General features: G+C 40.3%; 1 protein-coding gene and 1 long non-coding RNA gene across 8 annotated transcripts in view; both read left to right on the top strand.

Moving 5' to 3' along the window:
* RABGAP1L (RAB GTPase activating protein 1 like) overlaps positions 1-18370 on the top strand; it is a 683255-nt gene that overhangs the window by 456861 nt on the left and 208024 nt on the right. The window lies entirely within an intron of this gene.
* Positions 1426-2660, top strand: LOC306641328. Its single transcript, XR_013758148.1, has 2 exons — positions 1426-1729; positions 2489-2660. It is a non-coding gene; the product is annotated as an uncharacterized lncRNA (long non-coding RNA).

The raw sequence follows: 18370 nt of genomic DNA, 5'->3' as shown, positions 1-18370 counted from the left end.
TCTCGCTCCAGGCATTCTCCTCTGGCTGCCCTGCTCAGGTACTTTATCATCAGCATTCATTGTTTGGCATTTTAACCAAATAATGATTTGACCTTTTCATCATTTATTCAGGGCCTCTTAGTTATATCTGGACATTCCAATACTAGAATTGCTACCATCTAGTGGCATCCAGCTACTAGTATGAGAATTGCTGATTGCAATGGTTAAAAAGAGGCAAAATAGGACCTTCTGTTTTCCTTGTTTCTGGGTTGTCTCACCTGAGTATTCAGAGCTTTTATATTTTAGAAGTCCACTTGACATTTTGACTCTCATCCGTGTACTAGGAGTAGAGACCATTGTACTCTTCTGATCTGAGGAATAATGCCAGAAATTTTTCCATAATTGAATAGAGCTATTTCCTGCTGGCCCACTGCTCATTGACCTATGGGATTGCAGATTGGTCCACATCATAGTCTGATAGTTGTTTCTTACTTAAGGTATTTAGTTGTTTCTTATACAAGGTACTTAAAGTATCTGGTAATGTGTTTCTTATTCAAGGAATGGTCCTGTTCTCGTAATATCCCAGTGCAAGTATGTACTACTTCAGACTAGTTCTTCTGGTTTACTAATTGACAGAAAATCAGTAATCCATTTTGTTCATAAGAATTATTACAGAGAAAAATTAGTGCATCCTTAGTGTTCAGGATATCTGTTGTCCTGAATCTCTCTTTAAAATATCATTTACTATTAGTAACATAACTCTTTGTAAAAGGATGAAAGATAGATATCTGACAGTACTGAAAAACCTCTAGGTTAGGTGCCCTCTATTTTCTCATTAAATAGAATCAAAACACGTTTCCTAATAATTAATAGTCTCTCAGTAGTTTAAAATAAATGACAATGGGTTGAAGCTCATATTTCTGAACGTATTCAAATAGTGTGAGTTAACCTGAAACCACCCCATTTTCACGCGGAAAACCAGACAACCTTTACAAACCACACGCTCTGTTGCCTGTCCACCTATCTAGTTGTACCATCTTATGTTTATTCCAGATCTCATATTTGTTTTAAAAAATCAGTATTGTTGCTTTCTGTTTTTGGGTAGTGGTGAACTACATGGAAATTTCACAAATACTCCTTTTCTGTGAGCGCCTCCTCCTGGTATCAGAAGTGCATAATGACATGGTCCAGACCTGAAGACACAGCCGGGTCCCTGCTGTTACTTGGTGGGTCACTGACAGCTCTGAAAGTTGGATGCGGGCTTTCCCTTCTCCAGACCTGTTCCCTATCGTAGTCTGCACAGAGCCATCCTGGGGGGGATCCGGCCAGTGGGGCTCCTCCATCTTTCCCTTCTCCAGACTCCTTCCCTATCATAGTCTGCATGGAGCCATCCTGGGGGGGGAATCCGGTGGGCGGGGCTCCTCCATGAGCCTTCCTTCTCCACCTGCTCTCCAGGGAGCCCTGGGTCTGCTCAGCTCCCACCCTCGTGACCCCCCAGGGAACATCACTGTGGAGCTTCTCTCTCACTTTCCCTCAGATTCCATCTTCTGCCTTCTGCTTTTGCTCCTTTGCCCTATTGTCCTCTTTCCTCTTAGGTTTTTGCCCTGGGTTTCAGTTAGTCAGTTTTACCTGGACTAATTTTTCAGATCTGACTGGAGTGAAGAAGAGAGAAATAGACACCTCTTGTACTGGCCCCTGGGCTCTACCATAAATACGCCAACCACGTTTCCCTCTGCCACGATGGCTGCCTGTGGCGTCTTTGTTCCAAGAGTTTCCACTTCATTTCTGTGTTTAGAGCCTATTCTAGAAGACCCTCCTCTTTTGTCCCTGGTCAATGTGTACCTAGTCCCAAAAGGAAATGAGGGGATGATAGAGGAGGAAAAATCTGGTCCAGCTTACCTGATATCAAACTTGGATTCTGCTCTGCCCTGAATGTTTAATAAGCCTGTCCATTAAGCCTGTCCATGTTGAGACCCTTGGTATCATTTGCCTTCATACAACCTTCTAGTGAAATTAAAACGTTCCAGCCACAGTTGGAACAGAGGACTGTGGAGCCAGTGACGTCTCGGATAGAGGTCCGCTCCCTCCTTACAGCAAGGTGGGCTTCTAAGGCCTTCTCTATACCAGTCTTTAAAATGACTTGTTAAAATCGTGCTAACCCATATTTTTTAATCTGTGTATTTCTCTCCAAGAAACATGAATCCATTTTTTAATGCTTTTGGTAAAGATAATTCTGGGTTTTCCTTGAAAATTATTGATAAACCTGAATTACAGATTATCCCCTTTATTACAGGGGATATAGCTCAATGGTAAAGAACCTGCCTGATAGGCATGAGGCTCTGGGTTTGATCCTAACACCACACAAATACAATAAAAAGAAAAAGGAATAAATTGGGCTTTATCAAAATTTATGTTTGAAGAATGTGTAAAAAAAAAACATTATCAAGAATGTTGTGCAGTCAGGCGCAGTGGTGCAGGCCTGTAATTCCAGCGGCTTGGGAGGCTGAAGCAGGAGGATCTCGAATTCAGAGTCAGCTTCAGCAAAAGTGAGGCACTAAGCACCTCAGTGAGACCCTGTCTCTAGATAAAATACAAAATAGGGCTGGGGATGTGACTCAGTGGTCTAGTGCCCAAGTTCAACCCCAGTACCCCACCCCACCAAAAAAAAAAAAAAAGAAGAATGTGGTAGGAGGAAGAATGGGAGAAAGTATTTGCAAATCACATATCTGACAAAGGCCTTGTATCTAAAATATATAAGGAACTCTTACGACTTGATAAAAAGACAAGTAATTTAATTTAAAAAATAGACAAAGGATCTTAACAGACATTTACCCAAAGAAGATAGAAGTAGCCAATAAAAGCATGAAAAGATGTGTAATATCATCGGCCATGAGAGAAATGCAAGACAAAACCACAACGAATGCTCTGCAGGTCTATTAGAATGGCTGTAATAAAAAGGATGGGTCAAAAATGCTGATGAGATGTGAACCCGGGCACAGCAGTCCAGGATTTTTTGAGGGGGACAGTGAATGAAAATGCTCTGGAATTAGTGTTGATAATTTTTTAAAAATACAAACACTGAATTGTATACTTTGAAAAGTCAAACTTTATCTCTTTTTAAAAACTTGGGATAATAGGGATTCCTTGTTAAACATAAAATTCCAGACTCATCTCAGACACAAGATTCTTTCCCATGCAGCCCTAGGAAATCTGCATGCGTAACAAATATCCTAGGTTTTTCATTTTCTACTCAAGAAAGCTGTTAACAGTTATATGTACATATATCTTGAAATGTGCTCAGAATAAAGGACGGGTATTTTTTGATCGCCTTAATCAAATGCACAACAGCACCAAAGAATTACTGGGGTTCAACTTTCTCTTCCACATGGGAGTTACCGAATGATCTGGGCTTGTCCTTTCTCTGGAAGAGAAAGAAGAGTGAGGTGGAAAGGCATGAGATAGAACTCCTTTATCATTTCTTTGAATTCATCAGTTTTACAAATTCTAGGAAGTAAGCTAATAGTCCAAGGTAATGAATTCAGAGAAACACAAAACTTACAGGAAATACCCAGCAATGTTTCCATGGTGGTTTTTGTGTTGATTCGGGGGTAAAAGATGGATGTGCAGATTTTTTTCAAGGTTTTAAGTCATGTGTTACTATGGACCTATCAACAAAGCCAAGTTGACACAGAGCAGATGTATGTTTTAGTGAGTCTCTGGATCAGATTTGTTTCCTAGCAGTGCTGCAGCAGGACAAATTGTTATTAAAAGTAGGCATACCTTTTATTTCATGAAGATTTAGGAGAACAAGATGACTCCTTTAGAGTAAGCTTTGCCAAACAGAATGAAGGTGGGTCTGCGTTTTCCTGTTACAAGTGTCTGTGGGCCCGTTCAGATGTTTACTTTCACTGAGCTGGAAAATGTGTCTGATCGTTAACAGTACCCTATAAACACTGAGCTTAAAAAGCTCTTGAAAATCGGAAAATGTCCCTTTCCCCAAATTAACACAGGTTTTAAAAAATTCTATTCACAAATGCTTTTTTTTAAAAAAATGAGGGAGAAGTACAGCTGATACCCAGTTTGATTCCAGTCACTCCTACTTTGTTTAAGCTCTTTCTTTCTTGAACAGTAAAACTAGATGATCAAGCTTAACAGAGCCTATACCTACATGAATGGTTTATTCGATGGTTTTGCTGCATGTCAGCGCAGTTGTATGCTGTAGGGTAGATGCTTTGTCAGTTCAGATCTGGGAATGGGAATTTGAAGCTCTTCTCACGTCCCTGTTTTTCTGAAACTCCCGGTTACACTGTTACATGGCTATCAGGAATTTTCTGTGTCTCAGCTTGAAGCATAGGTTCTAGAAGCCAAAAGTGGAACTTCAGTGCTCACTTGGGCTGGCTGTGTGCAGAGGAACCAGGGTGAGCCCTTGGCCAGCACTTACTGTGCCCTGTCTTATGCCAGTCACAGTACTTGATCATGGGGACACAGAACCTATAAACATTCTTGGAAGGAGATAGGTTGTTGAAATCAGATACAAATAAGATGATTCTTGTATTACATTGGACTATATGAATTTTTAAGTCCCAAATTATTAAATGTCAGCAGTTTCCTGTGCTTCAACCTGATAGTGCACTGAGTATAGTGAGCCATTGGAGATAAGATCATAAGAACAACACCTAATTCATGCTGCAGGGCCATCTTCTGTTCAATTCCCTATTACTGGGCCATAGTAGTCAATATTTATATAATATGAAGTCCTACGTGATTTCTTCTTGTCACATTTATTGAGAGTCTAATTTGTGTCTTACAATCCCCCAAACTCAGAACTCCTTTGAGGTTGCATATCATCTGTTAAAAAGGCATGTAAATTCTACATTTTGCTACACAATACAGCTATAGTTGTATTGGTGTGAATGTTTTTTCTTCACATGTTCAAATGGAAGTTGTCTGTCCAAAGATATGTAGCATATTTGCCTCTGCTTTTCCTCTACTCACACAGCCCCTCTACCTCGGGGGTCTTGCATACCTCTGTTTGGGAAGTTCAGTTATAGAAATGGGAAGCCCCTGACATGGCATGGTGGAATTGATATTTTTAGAAAGGTATGTTTAAGAAAGCCAAAATAGTTGTGTTGTAATATCAACTATCATATATGTGTTAAGAAACATAAAACAGATGAATGGATAAAGAAGATGTGATATATATATGTATATATATATGTGATGGAATATTATTCAGCCTTAAAGAATGAAATTATGGCATTTGCTGGTAAATGAATGGAGCTGGAGACTGTCATGCTAAGTGAAATAAGCCAATCTCAAAACAGCAAAGGCCAAATGTTTTCTCTGATATGTGAATGCTAATTCATAATAAGGGGGGTGTTAGGAAAGAATAGAACTCCTTTAGATTAGGCAGAGGGGAGCGAAGAGAGGGAGGGGGCACGTGGGTGGGAAGAATAGTAGAATGAATCAGACATTAGTACCCTGTGTACGTATATAACTATATGACTGGTGGGATTCTACATCAAGTACAACCAGAAGAATGAGAAATCATATTCCATCTGTGTATAATGTATCAAAGTGCATTCTATTGTCATGTTTAACTAATTAGAACAAATTTAGAAAGACATTGTAGATTATTTGTTGTTTTTATAAGTTTTCCCAGTAGCATGTATGCCTCTCTTTTGCATTAAGGATCCACTTAAGCGTATGTGATATAACACCAAATTGGCTAACGGTCCTACATTTTTGTGGCATTATGGGGGAGGGAATGTGTTATACAATGTATGCAAAATTTTTAGATTAGATTTCCTTTTACAGCCATTTCCCTGATGCACTTTTTATGTTTGGGGAAAAAAGAACTCATAGAATACATTAATGTGTCGCATTACATCGGCAAGATAGGCTTTTAAGGTTAGTTTATTAAAGGTTTACATGGGAATTTAAAAGGAACATCGTACTTTAAAGGCATTGAAAGGGTGAAGAAGTGGGCGCCTCTCTAATTCCAGATGTGGACAGGGGCCAGGCGATGCTTGCAGCAGTGTAGCAGTTAGTGGGGAGCCAGGGACATAACAGAGGAGCAGCACGTGTTTGCAGAGTGTTTTGAAGTGAGACTCTCTAGAAAAGAGATGGTAGCTCATCAGTTCAACATCTAGGCACCTGGAGATACTGAAAGGACTGTCCTTTATCTCTTTTCTCTAACTATGACAAATACCTGAGAAAAACAATTTAGAGGAGGAAATATTTATTTTGGCCCATGGTTTCAGAGATTTCAGTCCACAGGCTCCCTTGGTTGGGACCTGAGACAGGGTAGAACCTCGTAGCAGAGGAGTGTGGCATAGGAAGTCAGGAAGCAGAAAGAGAGAGAAAGTGAGGAGGCGCCAGGGATGAGATACAGTCCCCGGCCGTGCCCCCGCGACCTGCCTCCTCCAGCCACGCGCCTCCTGCCTGCTGTTTCCACCTCCTCCCAGTAATTCATTCAAATTATTAATCCATTAAATGGATTAACCCAATAATGGTGTTCTAGCCCTCATGATCCAATCACTTATGAAAGTCCTGCTGTGGATATTGCTGCATTCAGGATCAAGTCTTCAAAACACGAACTTTTGGGGTACATTGCAGATCCAAATCATAACAGTCATTTAGTCATTCATTTATTAAATATTGAACACTTAATATTTGCTGACATTGAGCTAGTTCTAATAGATACTATGGTTAACAGAATAGATACTGTATTTGTATTCGTGGAGTAAACAGACTAATGATCTGATTTACTATATGTAAATCAGATCACACTATAATAAATACATTTATTACATACAATAAATACATTTTAAAAGATACATATGAATAAATTATATATATATATATATTTACGGTTATACATTATACCAGATGCTATGAAGGGAAAATCTAAGTTGCCTCAAGATTTTGTAACAGGGAAACCTATTTTAGATTGGGATTTCAAGAATGGTCTCTCTGAGTAAGTGACATTTAAAGCTGAGATCTGAGGGATGAGTAGGATAAATCCCAGTAATGAGTGAGGGAAGTGTGTGGTTTAGAGGATCTAAAAGCAAGCCCAGACTTCTAGAACAGAGACAGCAGTTGGCTAATTAGACAGGACTCAAATTATGCTAGTGCAGTGGCCATATTAAAGACGTGGGATTTCATCCCATCTGCAGTGAGGAGCCACTGAAGATCTTTAAGCTGCAACGGCAGGGCGAGTGGAGCGTTTCTGTTGAGAGCGTTTCTGTTATGGGAGGGCTGAGGAGACCAGGAGACCCTGCTCGGCGAAAGCCAGCCATAGGTTAAGCTCCCAAGAAGTATCACTGCCATATTCACCCAGCAAAAATGCCTAATGGAAAAGCATTACCCCTCATATCCCCCCAAATACTACATACATCATTCAAAGATTGAGAATGAGGAATATAATTCAGAGAAAATCTTGGTGAGATTTGTTTGCTTTTTGTTATTTACTTCTGAAACATGATTTCCATTTTTTTTTTTTCCAACAAGTTTTCTATTTGGGAAAAGAAATTTAGTGGAACTTAGACTTATAAATTGGAAGCATCAATAATGCATAATGTTTTACCTCACTTTACTTTTATTTTCATTTTCTACCTTTGGTTTTTCCTTCTGTAAATTTCATAGGACTTGCATCTGTGGAATCTCTTGAGTCTGTGAGAGGAGACAGAGCAGGTGCCTTATATCACCAAGGGTGATGCAGCCTCTGAATCAGGGTCCACTTGACGGCTGGCTTGCTGGGCCAGAGAGGAAGGGTTCGCTGGTGCCCCAGCACTGCTGCCACTTGGCCTGCCTCCTGTGTTTCTGTTGTGTTCGAGAGAGTGTGAGGCAACTTCTGGTGGCAGAGAGTTGCACTGACGTTGGTTGGGAAAAAACACAATTCCCCAGGAGCTGGGATAGACAATACCATGAATTACCTTTATCGATTGGCATGATTATTTTATGGTCCTTAACTTGTACATCAAATTTGTGTTTGCTTAATAATTTAGCATTTTGAATTTTCCCTTTGAGTCTTTATTTTTCTAGAAATCTTTAGTAGTTTTAGATTTTCTTATTAGGATTTTTGAACTATTAATAAGCTCTACTTCTACACTGATTTTTCAGCAAGCTTTTTATAAATTAGGATGCCTCTTTCCTTTTATGATTCCTCACATGACTTTTGATCAGCAAGGCTGAATTAAAAGCCAACTTACTTCTTCATCTTTTCTGAATTATCAAAATGAAGTCTTCTAAATTATCTATCCCTATTATAAAGCATAGAAAAAAAAGCTTTTGTCTAACTCAGGTTGAAAAACCTGAGTCATGTCCTCAATTTTGACAGCTTGATTTTTGTGATTTGTCATCTCCTTACTGATGCATGATGCCCTCTGCTGTTCATGGGGTGTGGATTGTATTTTGAACCACTAGGTAGGATACATATGTGCTACCCAAAAGAAAAATGCAAAAAATAAGTTACGTGGAAGAGTAACCTATTTGAAACTTTGTGCTATGTGGTTTAGTTACTTGTTTTTAATGTAAAATCATTTTAAAATCTGACTATCTCCAGCACAGGCATGAACCACAAGATTTTGTGCTTATTATATTGTTTTGATTTTTCTTGCTCATCTTACTCTTTTTCTTGGAGTAGCAATTCTCCGCCCAGGTGAGCAATCAGTGATCGCTTGTTTGTTAAGCCCACTTGGTTGGTTCTGGCCACTCCACTTATATCTTTGGTGTGAGTTGCTGCATAAGGGCTGTGCAGCTTGTACAAGTCCCCTCACTTCTTAATGTCCCTGTTTTCTTTCTGTAAGAAGATATTATCCATCTCTCAATCCTCTTGTCATGGGGATTTAATGAGATAACACTTGCCATGTGCCTAGCACAGTCCTTCCCTTTCACTAAGTGTTATTGTTTTTAGGTTCTGTGGATTTCCCTTTTACCTTATTTCACAGACACAATTATTCAGAATCAATTTGGTTGTTATAGGATTATAACCTCTTCAAGCTAGAAGGAACTTCAGTAAATGGGCCTCAAATTTCCATACACCTTTGATCACCTAGTGGCTCATATTTCACTGCCATCCTACCTGGAATATTTACATAGCATTCTAAAAGGAGTGTCATGCTGGGTTTATCAAAGGGAACTTACCCAGTCTACTTTGGAAATATTCTCTGGTTTTTAAATCTCTTTCTTATAATAACATCTGTGAAAATTAAATTACAATACTTTTTGAGATATATTTTTCCCAAGGATAAACTGGAACTAGAAAGCAAAACCAAACAAATACCTTTATGCTAGAACTCCAAGTTGAGAATTTGGAATGGAATTTCCATACCATTACTGATTGTTCACCTCTACTATCATTCATAGACTCACCCTGCAAATTTGCAAGATGCCTGGAAAGTCCTCCAGTCTGAGAAGGCTTGATTCTATTGGCAGATTATCCAAAGGAGTGTTGGTTTCCAGATTCTGCCCTAATACTATGGTACCTTCCTTGCTGCATCTGGGAACTAGAACTTAACGGCTGCCATGCCTCCATGAATCTGTTCAATCTGTTCTTGTTTTGAAATCAGAAAACCAACATGTATATTTCTAGTATATCCACATCATAAAGAAGCATGGATTATTAGTCTTGGAAGGTACCTTACAGGTAGTTTGAACTGATGCTCCTTATTTAAAAGACGAGAACTTGTGTAAACATGTCAGTAAAGGTTATAAGAACCTTTGCTTGATCTCAAGCTCAATGCAGTTGTAGGCAGCCCAGTATCAGGGCTTAAGATTGACAGTCTGTGTAGAGAAGGTGATTCTTAAATAGTAGTCTGCACCATTTGAACCATGCTACAGAATTCCTCTAGTCTTATTTTTTTGTTAGGAGATTGATAAGGGTCTTGAGAATTCCCTGGAGAATGACAACAGAAAGAATTGAAAATTAGAACCCATGAGGACAGATTAAAGAGTTGAGAAGAATATTAACTGAGGAAAGTATCTTTTCCAAAGCATCCTCAATGACATGTAAAATTGTGACCAGGTGTTCTCCATTTCCTGTGAGTTTAGCCACACAAATGATATAAATTTATATGTTATAGCAAAAGGAATAGCAGCAGTTAGATGTGAGGCAGATCTGCACAGTGAAGCCAGTAAATGCTGCAACAGGAGGGATATTGGGCTTCCTGGTTATGTCTTCCTTGAATTCTCTGCTTATTTTATCAATATGATTCATGTAGTTGGCCTGAATGGGTCCTGGATGCTGTCCTGTTCAGTACTCCCACATGGTCCATCAATAGGGACTGTTAGACACTTATCTATGTCAAACTTCCTGTGGTCATCAGTTCACCTGAGCTGTTTTATTGAAATAATTTTTAAACTCCAACTAACAATTAAGTAATAAATGCAAAGACTAAATAACCTCTGTCATTTTCTAGAAACAAAACTTATAAGCCCTTCTCTCTATTTTTAGCTCATTGTCCATTGATATTGTATCTCCTGAGGTACTAGCTACCTCCTTTTAAAACAGTCGTAGATATGGTCAAATTGATTGGGAGAGAGAAGAGACTTATTTTCTTTAAGAAGTTAAACAAGAAATATACAGGTCAGTCTTTATCAAAATATGTAGCAGATTATTGGAATCTTGAACAACTTGCCATAAATATTCTGCATTCGGTTTGGGAACTTTAAGTGACACTGTGCCAGAACATGCAGTGCTTCACTGCATTAGGAACTCTCTAATGGGAACCCATTTCATCCTTACAGCTGCCCCATGAGGCAGGTGCTTCTGGTTATGAGGACACTGAGGTGCGGAGAGTTTAAGTAACTGGCCCTAAGTTGTACAGTTACAGTGATTGCAGACCTGGGAAACCTAGCTCCAGAGTTCCTCTTTGAACCCCACAGTCTGCTGCCCCTCCACAAACGAACAGAGCAAGAAGTCAGACTTCAAGGGAACTAAAATTTCTGGTGGGTTGCCCAGGTATCTCTAGGACTGCTAACAACTGGGACCCCAACGTGTTAAGTTGCAGGGGTGAAGGGTGCCCTTCTTCTGCCCGCCAGATCCCCGCCACTCCCAAGTGTACCAGGCCGGCGCATTTCTCTCCCCCTTTACAGATTCTGTGCTCTTGATTCACACTGCTTCCTCCCGACACTTGAACGTGACCAACTTGTGTTCATTTCTCAAAATATCACTCAGCTCCTGCTGCTGTCACATCCAGCTATCCCCCGAGGACTGACCCTTCTACCATTGGGCTCCCCATACCACATGCAGCCTCCTCCCTGACTTTGATTTGTTCTTTTGATAGCTGCTTATTTAGCACTCTTGGGTGCCAAGCAGTATTCCAGACACAAACAATGAAATCAGTAGGTCCAAGCTTCTGATCCAGTGAAGTTTATAATAAGTAAATCTTCAAAAAGGGAGGAGTTTGAGAGAGAAATTGATCTGATGTCTGTCTCTCTTCTCTCTCAAGAGATGGAATCTTGCTGTGTTGCCTAGGCTGGTCTCAAACTCCTGAGGTCAAGTGATCCTTCTACCTCAGCCTCCCAAGTACTGAGATACAGACACCAGCCTCTGTGCTCAGCTGATGTCTCTTTTAAAGGGGCCGCTCTGGTTACTATGGGGAGAATAGCTTGGGGGGAAAAGAGCAGGGATAGGGAGATCGAGAGACTGTTGCATCAACCTCATCGAGAGGTGACAGTGGCCTGGGCTAGGCTGGGCTTAGTGGAGATGACAGGAAACTGTAAAATTTAGGATTGGTTTCATAATTTGAGCCCCCAAAGTTGCTGCTGAATCAATTATGGGTTGTGATAGAGAAAGGGTGACTCCAAGGCTTTGCTCGAGCAGCAGGAAGAATGCAGTTGCGGTTCACTGAGGTGGAGAAGGTTAGAGGAAGAGCAGCTTCGTGGAGGAAATGGAGAGTTTGGATTTAGACAAGTCTGAGATTTCCATTAGAAGGGAAAAAAAATAATAGAAAATAGAGATCTGAGGTGCTCGAATATATAAGGCTACAGTCAGAGGAGATACAGAAGCTAAAGATGTTGATTTGGGACACAGTGTATTTAAAGCCACAGGACTTGGTGGGGTCATTTAGGAGCCAGCTAGAAGACCATGTATGATTCTGGGAAGCTCGGGAGATAGTAACATTCAGAGCAGAAGGTGGGTCCAGGAAAACTTACAAAGCCTCAGCTGAAGACACAGGATTTTGCGGCAGGGCCTCGTATCTAAAGGAGGAACAGGAGGGAGGGAGTGAACTGAGGTCACTGTCCTGAAGGGCCTGGAGATGAGCAAGCTGGTAGCCTGCGACTAGATAAAAGCAAGAATCCGGATCAGATCTGAATTAGAAGACAGAAACTGGCCTTGGGAAAAAGTCAAATGCCAATGATTTAAAAAGAGGCTCAAGATTGGGGGTGGGCTGTAATCTACCTGTCCTGATACTCCGCCTTTTGAATATTGGGTCGTAGAACTCCTTACTTTCTTTCTCACTGAAGACATGTGCCAGAGTTGGAAGCAGATCATGAACTGATCTTGTTCATGCTATAAAATAATTGTTTTTAGTACAAATAATGTTTGCTAAAAATTCTTGTGCCTTTCCTAATAACTCTTCAGACTACTTTAGACCACGCGTCTATTTAGTTGTTAGTTAAAAAAAAAAAAAAAAAGGTGGAAAGAAAGCTCATTTAGTTTTGGAGAGAAATCTTTTTTCCTTTTTTTCAAAATAATACTTTATATTTCTTTTTTCCCACATTTTTCGTTGGTGCATTATACATATCAATGGGATTTTGTTGTTTTATATTAGTACATGCCCACAATATAACAATATAATTTGGCCAGTATCACTCCCCAGCACTTCCCTCCCCCTCCCAGCTTCCCACTCTTCGGAAAGCAGTCTTGATCTTTTATGACTCTTCTCATTTCATTAAGAAATTTAAAGCCTGGATTGTTCTCCCTTAAATAGAATGCTTCCAGTTTCCAGTTATCTAGATAATAGGGTCAACTCAAATTAATTTTTGTAATTAAGTATTGGAAATTATTGAGCACTTAAGATATGCCCAGTTACGGCTTGGCTCTGAGGTTATGAAGAGTCATGAATACAGTGCCTGTCCTAAAGGGTTTCCCATCTCCGAGGGGAGAAGGACATGCCTGAACACTAACTGACCACAAAGTGGATATGGCCAACACTGATGGAAGACGCGTGGGCAGGGGAGGACAGGAGCATAAGCTGATGTTATCAAGGCCCTGAACTTTTAGTAAATCCTCTTTGTGATTCTTAAACAGTGCTCTTCATTTTATTATTTAGGAATCTTGTGCATAGAGAGGTTGAGATACTTACCTAAGCCAATAGAGGCAGAAATGGAACTGTGATACTTCTAAAACTTTTGGCTTAAAGTATAGTATTAAAGAATTTCTACAGAGAACTGCCAGACTATTTAATATGAGGCTTAATTGACTATGCTTCAATGGGAGTGGATTTCACAGGACTTCTAGGGCCTTTTCTACAATCATAGAATTTTTGCGACAATCAAGGTATTCCAGTTGCTGGAGTGTCCTTTGCTAATTAGGTCTCTTTACTTTGTTATAGCTCTCACTTTCCACTTGGGGTGTGTGTGTGTGTATTTAAAAGATCTCAGACCAATTAATTGAACTAATTCTGCGATGTTTTCTTAATTAGGACTGTCTCCTCTTCACTGCAGTAGGCAGATCTGTGATTACCAGTGTAATTTCTTTTTTTTTTTTTTTTTGTGGTGCTGGGGATTTGAACCCAAGGCCTTGTGCTTGCGAGGCAAGCACTCTGCCAACTGAGCTATATCCCCAGCCCCAGTGTAATTTCTTGATGTGAAGACAGGACTTCTTGGGAAAGAACTTGGAGTATGATTTAATTACCTGCCTCTCTTAGATAGGTAAAGAAACAAGCTTTCTCATCCATTTCACAGCTAAGCTTAAGTGTGAGTGAGCTGAGTTACATCCTGAAGCTATTAACTGACTAACTGTATACTTCATGATACTGTAAGTCATGAGTTCCGTTCCATGATAGCAAATTACTACTAGAAAATTGTTTGCTATATAAATTAAGAAAATTTACTGGAAGCTCATTTACTTCTTACTTAAGAGTTAGGGGGAGTGTTTTTGTTTGTTTTTTGGGGGGATTTTTTTTGTACCAGGGATTGAATTCAGGGGCACTCAACCACTGAGACATATCCCCATCTCTATTTTGTATTTTATTTAGAGACAGGGTCTCACTGAGTTGCTTAGCGCCTCGCTTTTGCTGAGGCTGATTTTGAACTCGAGAACCTCCTGCCTCAGCCTCCCAAGCCTCTGGGATCACAGGCGTGTGCCACTGTGCCTGGCCCTGTCGGCCCCCTTGCTCTTCTCGACCAGCGGCAAGGGAAGGGGACACTCCCCAACAAGGTCAGACCGGGATAGGTAGGGCCGACTGATGGCCCATACGCAGCCCTCCAGCTGGAGGACAATCAGACACGTCAGGGAGACCAGTCACAGCAGGAACTCGTTTATTGAGGAGGTCACACAGCTTTTATGTAGGGTGGAGGCTAGGTGGGAACCAATCAGCTTAAAGGTCAGCAAGGCATGGGGGTTCACGCAGGTGAGAGTCCCATAGGACTATATGGCAATGATCACGTTCGCGGAACTGTTGTTAACCAATCCCTGACGGTGGTCCGGTTTATCGTTATTAACCTTTGAAACCGCCTTTGAGCCTTGATCTAGCTCACTCGCCAGGGAGTAAGGAGTCAGCCTGAGTTAGTTAACGTGTCATTAGTCCCAACATGGCCTTTCTTTTCTAATTTAATATTTAATGCCCAGCAGGAGTGGATATTTATTACAGCTCACTGGCCAGAGGTGGTTGATTTTACATATCCCTGATATGTGAATGGTTAAGTGGAAGGAGGAAAATATGCTCTTAAATTGTACTTTTTGCCTGAGTAGAAACATCAAAAGCTATAGAAATAAGACCTTTGCCAAGGTTTAAATATTAGTGCTGAGAGAAAAATAAAATGCTCAACATAATATTTGTTACATTTAAGAATTTGTCTCATTTCTGATGTGTTTTATAAACATTTTTAATTTTATTAAATTTTCAGATTGAAGTAATTATTAACAGTTTCTAAAGCATGTATGTGGTTGGCTCTTTCAGTAAGTAATATGCTTTCTTAGGAATCAAGTAATACATATTTATGTTAAAATTTGGGGACACACTTGTAATTGATCAAATATGGATTTTCAATAGAATTTTGAAGAAAATATTGATAGCTTGTTTTCTCTGAAATTTCTTCTGTGACCAGTTTTATAAAATTAATCTACAGAGTTTGTTTTGTTGCTTAGCTTTTACCACATACTGGTCTTTTTTTTCTTTCTCATCATTAATCTGTCAAAATTTCATCACATTCAGGGTGAGGGATGTAGTTCAGTGGTGGAGCACTTAACTTGCATGCATGAGACCCTGGGCTCTATCCCCAGCACTAAAAAGAAAATTATCACATTGGGATCTTCTGTTGGTATTTTTGTTAAACTTAACTCATTTTAGTTTTTCAAGTAGCCAGTTGCACAGTTTCCCATTAAAGTAGAGTGGCACCTGTGCACCTGTGTGTCTGTGTGAACGCACAGTGGTCAATGGAGATGTGTGGAGTCTGGAACAGCCTCCTGCTTCCACAACTATTCAAAGGCTCAGATTTTTTTTTTTTTTTTTGCTGCTGTCAGGTGATCTGGTAGAACATTAAACAACTAGCCTGTAGCATATCCCAACTTTCATGCTTCTATTAAGCACTGTTTTTCTCATAGAATCATGCATATTCATTTTAAAATGCATAAATATTACCTTAATATCTTAGGCACTTTATGAGATTTTTTTGCCCAATTCAAATAAAATCTGATTTTGATTTGCTTGCTGTGGGAAACATCACTACATTCCTTTCCATAGTGGTTTATTACCTATGTGAAGGTACCTGAAAGGACTATTCACTGAGGAACTGAATGTGGTCATTTGGATAATGTAGCATAGTCAGCATTAACCAGTTCTGAAGAGACTATTTAATGTCTTCATCATTCCTGCCTCAGTTTCTAAAACACCATCTAGTCTTCCGAGCATAGACAACTATCAGTCTTATTGTTTAAAATATATCAGTTAATTATTTTATTATCATTTTCAGATAGATTCTATACTTCTCAATAATTACAATTCACTTTATTTTAATAACATTTAATTTTTATGTTTGACCTTAAGAACTCGACACAGGTGACCTTTGGAAACATTTAACTATTACATTTAAATATTATGAAATATCTGTAAGAGGAACCTGGTTGTTAGAGACAGCATGCAGTGATCCCCACACTTGGCTGCATGTTAGAGATCCTGTCAAAGCCTATGTCCCCCCAGACCAATTCACTAAGACTTTAGGGTGTTGATACAGCTTCCTGGGTGCTTCTGATGTATAGTTGCCTTGAAAATTCTTGTTAATGCTTAGTTCTGGATTCATGGTGGCAACTCCTGGGACATTCTTGATAATACAGGTGGCCCATGTTACCCACCCTCTGGCCTTTTCCCCGCATTTGTTCTGAGGTGGAGCTACCCAGCCAGTCCATTCTAAAAGCTGCCTGGGTGATTTTAATAAGTAGCCAATTGAGAACCACCAGTCTAATAGAGAGAAAACTGAGCTAGATACAGGAAATCTGGCCTTCCAGTCCTAATTTGTGAATTGAGATCACTTACCATGTTTGAGCTTCCTTCATAAAATGGAGAAGTTGGTAATGGCTTTTTAAAAATATTTAGTTATTGATAGACCTTTATTTTAATTCATTTATTTATATGTGGGGCTGAGAATTGAACCCAGTGCCTCACACATGCTAGGTAAACACTCAACCATGGAACCCCAACCCCAGCATGATAATGGCTTCTGTAACTGACAGATATTGTCATAGTTGGATGAGATAGCATGCCCAGATCTTTGAAATAAGGTGCTGTAGAAATGGTAGCAATTTCTAGGGCTATGCAATGGCTACTGTAAAGTAGTCTGTTTAGGTTGGCTAGACCTTTTATACTTCTTTTTTTTAAAAATATTTTTTAGTTGTCAATGGATCTTTTGTTTTATTTATTTATTTATATGTGGTGCTGAGGATTGAACCCCAGGCCTTACACATGCCAGGCAAGTGCTCCACCACTGAGCCATACCTCAGTCCCCCTTCTATACTTCTTGACAGGAGGATGGTAGATCCCCAAGGCAGAAAAGAACTTGTGTTCCTTGGCTGACCTGGGGCATATCATGATTCTTAAATTTTGCACTGTGTTTATATGTGGGCCAGCTGCTATGGGCTCTTGGTGGCAGGGAGTGGACAAGAGGTAGAGGAAAGGTGGAGCTGCTCTGAGCTAACAATGTAAAAGCCCCTGAGTTCATACAGTTAGTGCCACCTTCCTCGTGGTTCCAGAGACTTCCAGGCAACTGTGGAGCTATTAGTGTGACTTGGCTTTTCTCCCATGCTCTCCTCAAACAGCCTTTTCTGTGTTTTTCTCTTATTATCACTTCTGACTCTGCTGTCCCTCATGTTTCAGCCCTGTTAACACTCAACCCACCTACCAGATGAGGACAGCAGGATGAGGAAGCGTGCCCAGAGACACACACATGTTGATTCTGCAGCATGACACAGACCTCAGGATTTTACCCGGGAGGGCGGAGAGTTAGAATCTGCAGCGTCCCCCTGCGTGGGTCTGGGTACAGACTCCTGCTGCTTCATCCCGTTTTCAGTCAGAATAGAAGACCATTTCTTGAAGGGTTTAAAGCCTCCCAAATGTATATTTGACTGCAAGTTCTTAAGCATTTTGTTTTGCCTGACTCTGCTTTGGGAGTGCTTAAAATAGACCCTGCCTTTCTCTGAAGGCTGATTAATGTGTGATTGGTTTTGCTTTCCTGAGCAAATCAGCTTGATGCAATATACCCTAGTTTTCAGATTTGGAAAGAAGTGAACTTTCTCATCCAGAATAGAAGATGAAAGATAGTTTGTTGGAATTTTAATGTCACTGTCCAGGAGCTTCCTTTCCATTAGGGAGATTCAGTATTTCCTAATCTTAAATTCTCATTAAAAGTCCGTTTGCTTGTTCTTAACAACTCTGTTCATTTCATACACTCGTTTAACTAACATGTGCTCCCATACCCAGTGATGGGAATGTACCAGTAAAGGTGCTGGCAGTTTCTGCCCTCACACAGCTTAGAGGGAACTCAAGGCAGGTGAAGGGGACTCACCCACCATGGGATGGGTGCTGAGGGACGGGTGGGGTGGCTTTCAAGAGCACGAACAGGGCATCTGTGCCAGCCGTGGCAGGCCAGGAAAGCTTCCGCAGAGGCTGACATCTGAGCTCATGCTAGAGAAGAGCTGGGTTGCTGAGCAGACAGAGCATCGGAGGTG

This window comes from Sciurus vulgaris (genome assembly GCF_902686455.1).
Source record: "Sciurus vulgaris genome assembly, chromosome: 12".
Lineage (NCBI taxonomy): Eukaryota > Metazoa > Chordata > Mammalia > Rodentia > Sciuridae > Sciurus > Sciurus vulgaris.
This window is presented reverse-complemented; position numbering and strand designations above follow the sequence as displayed.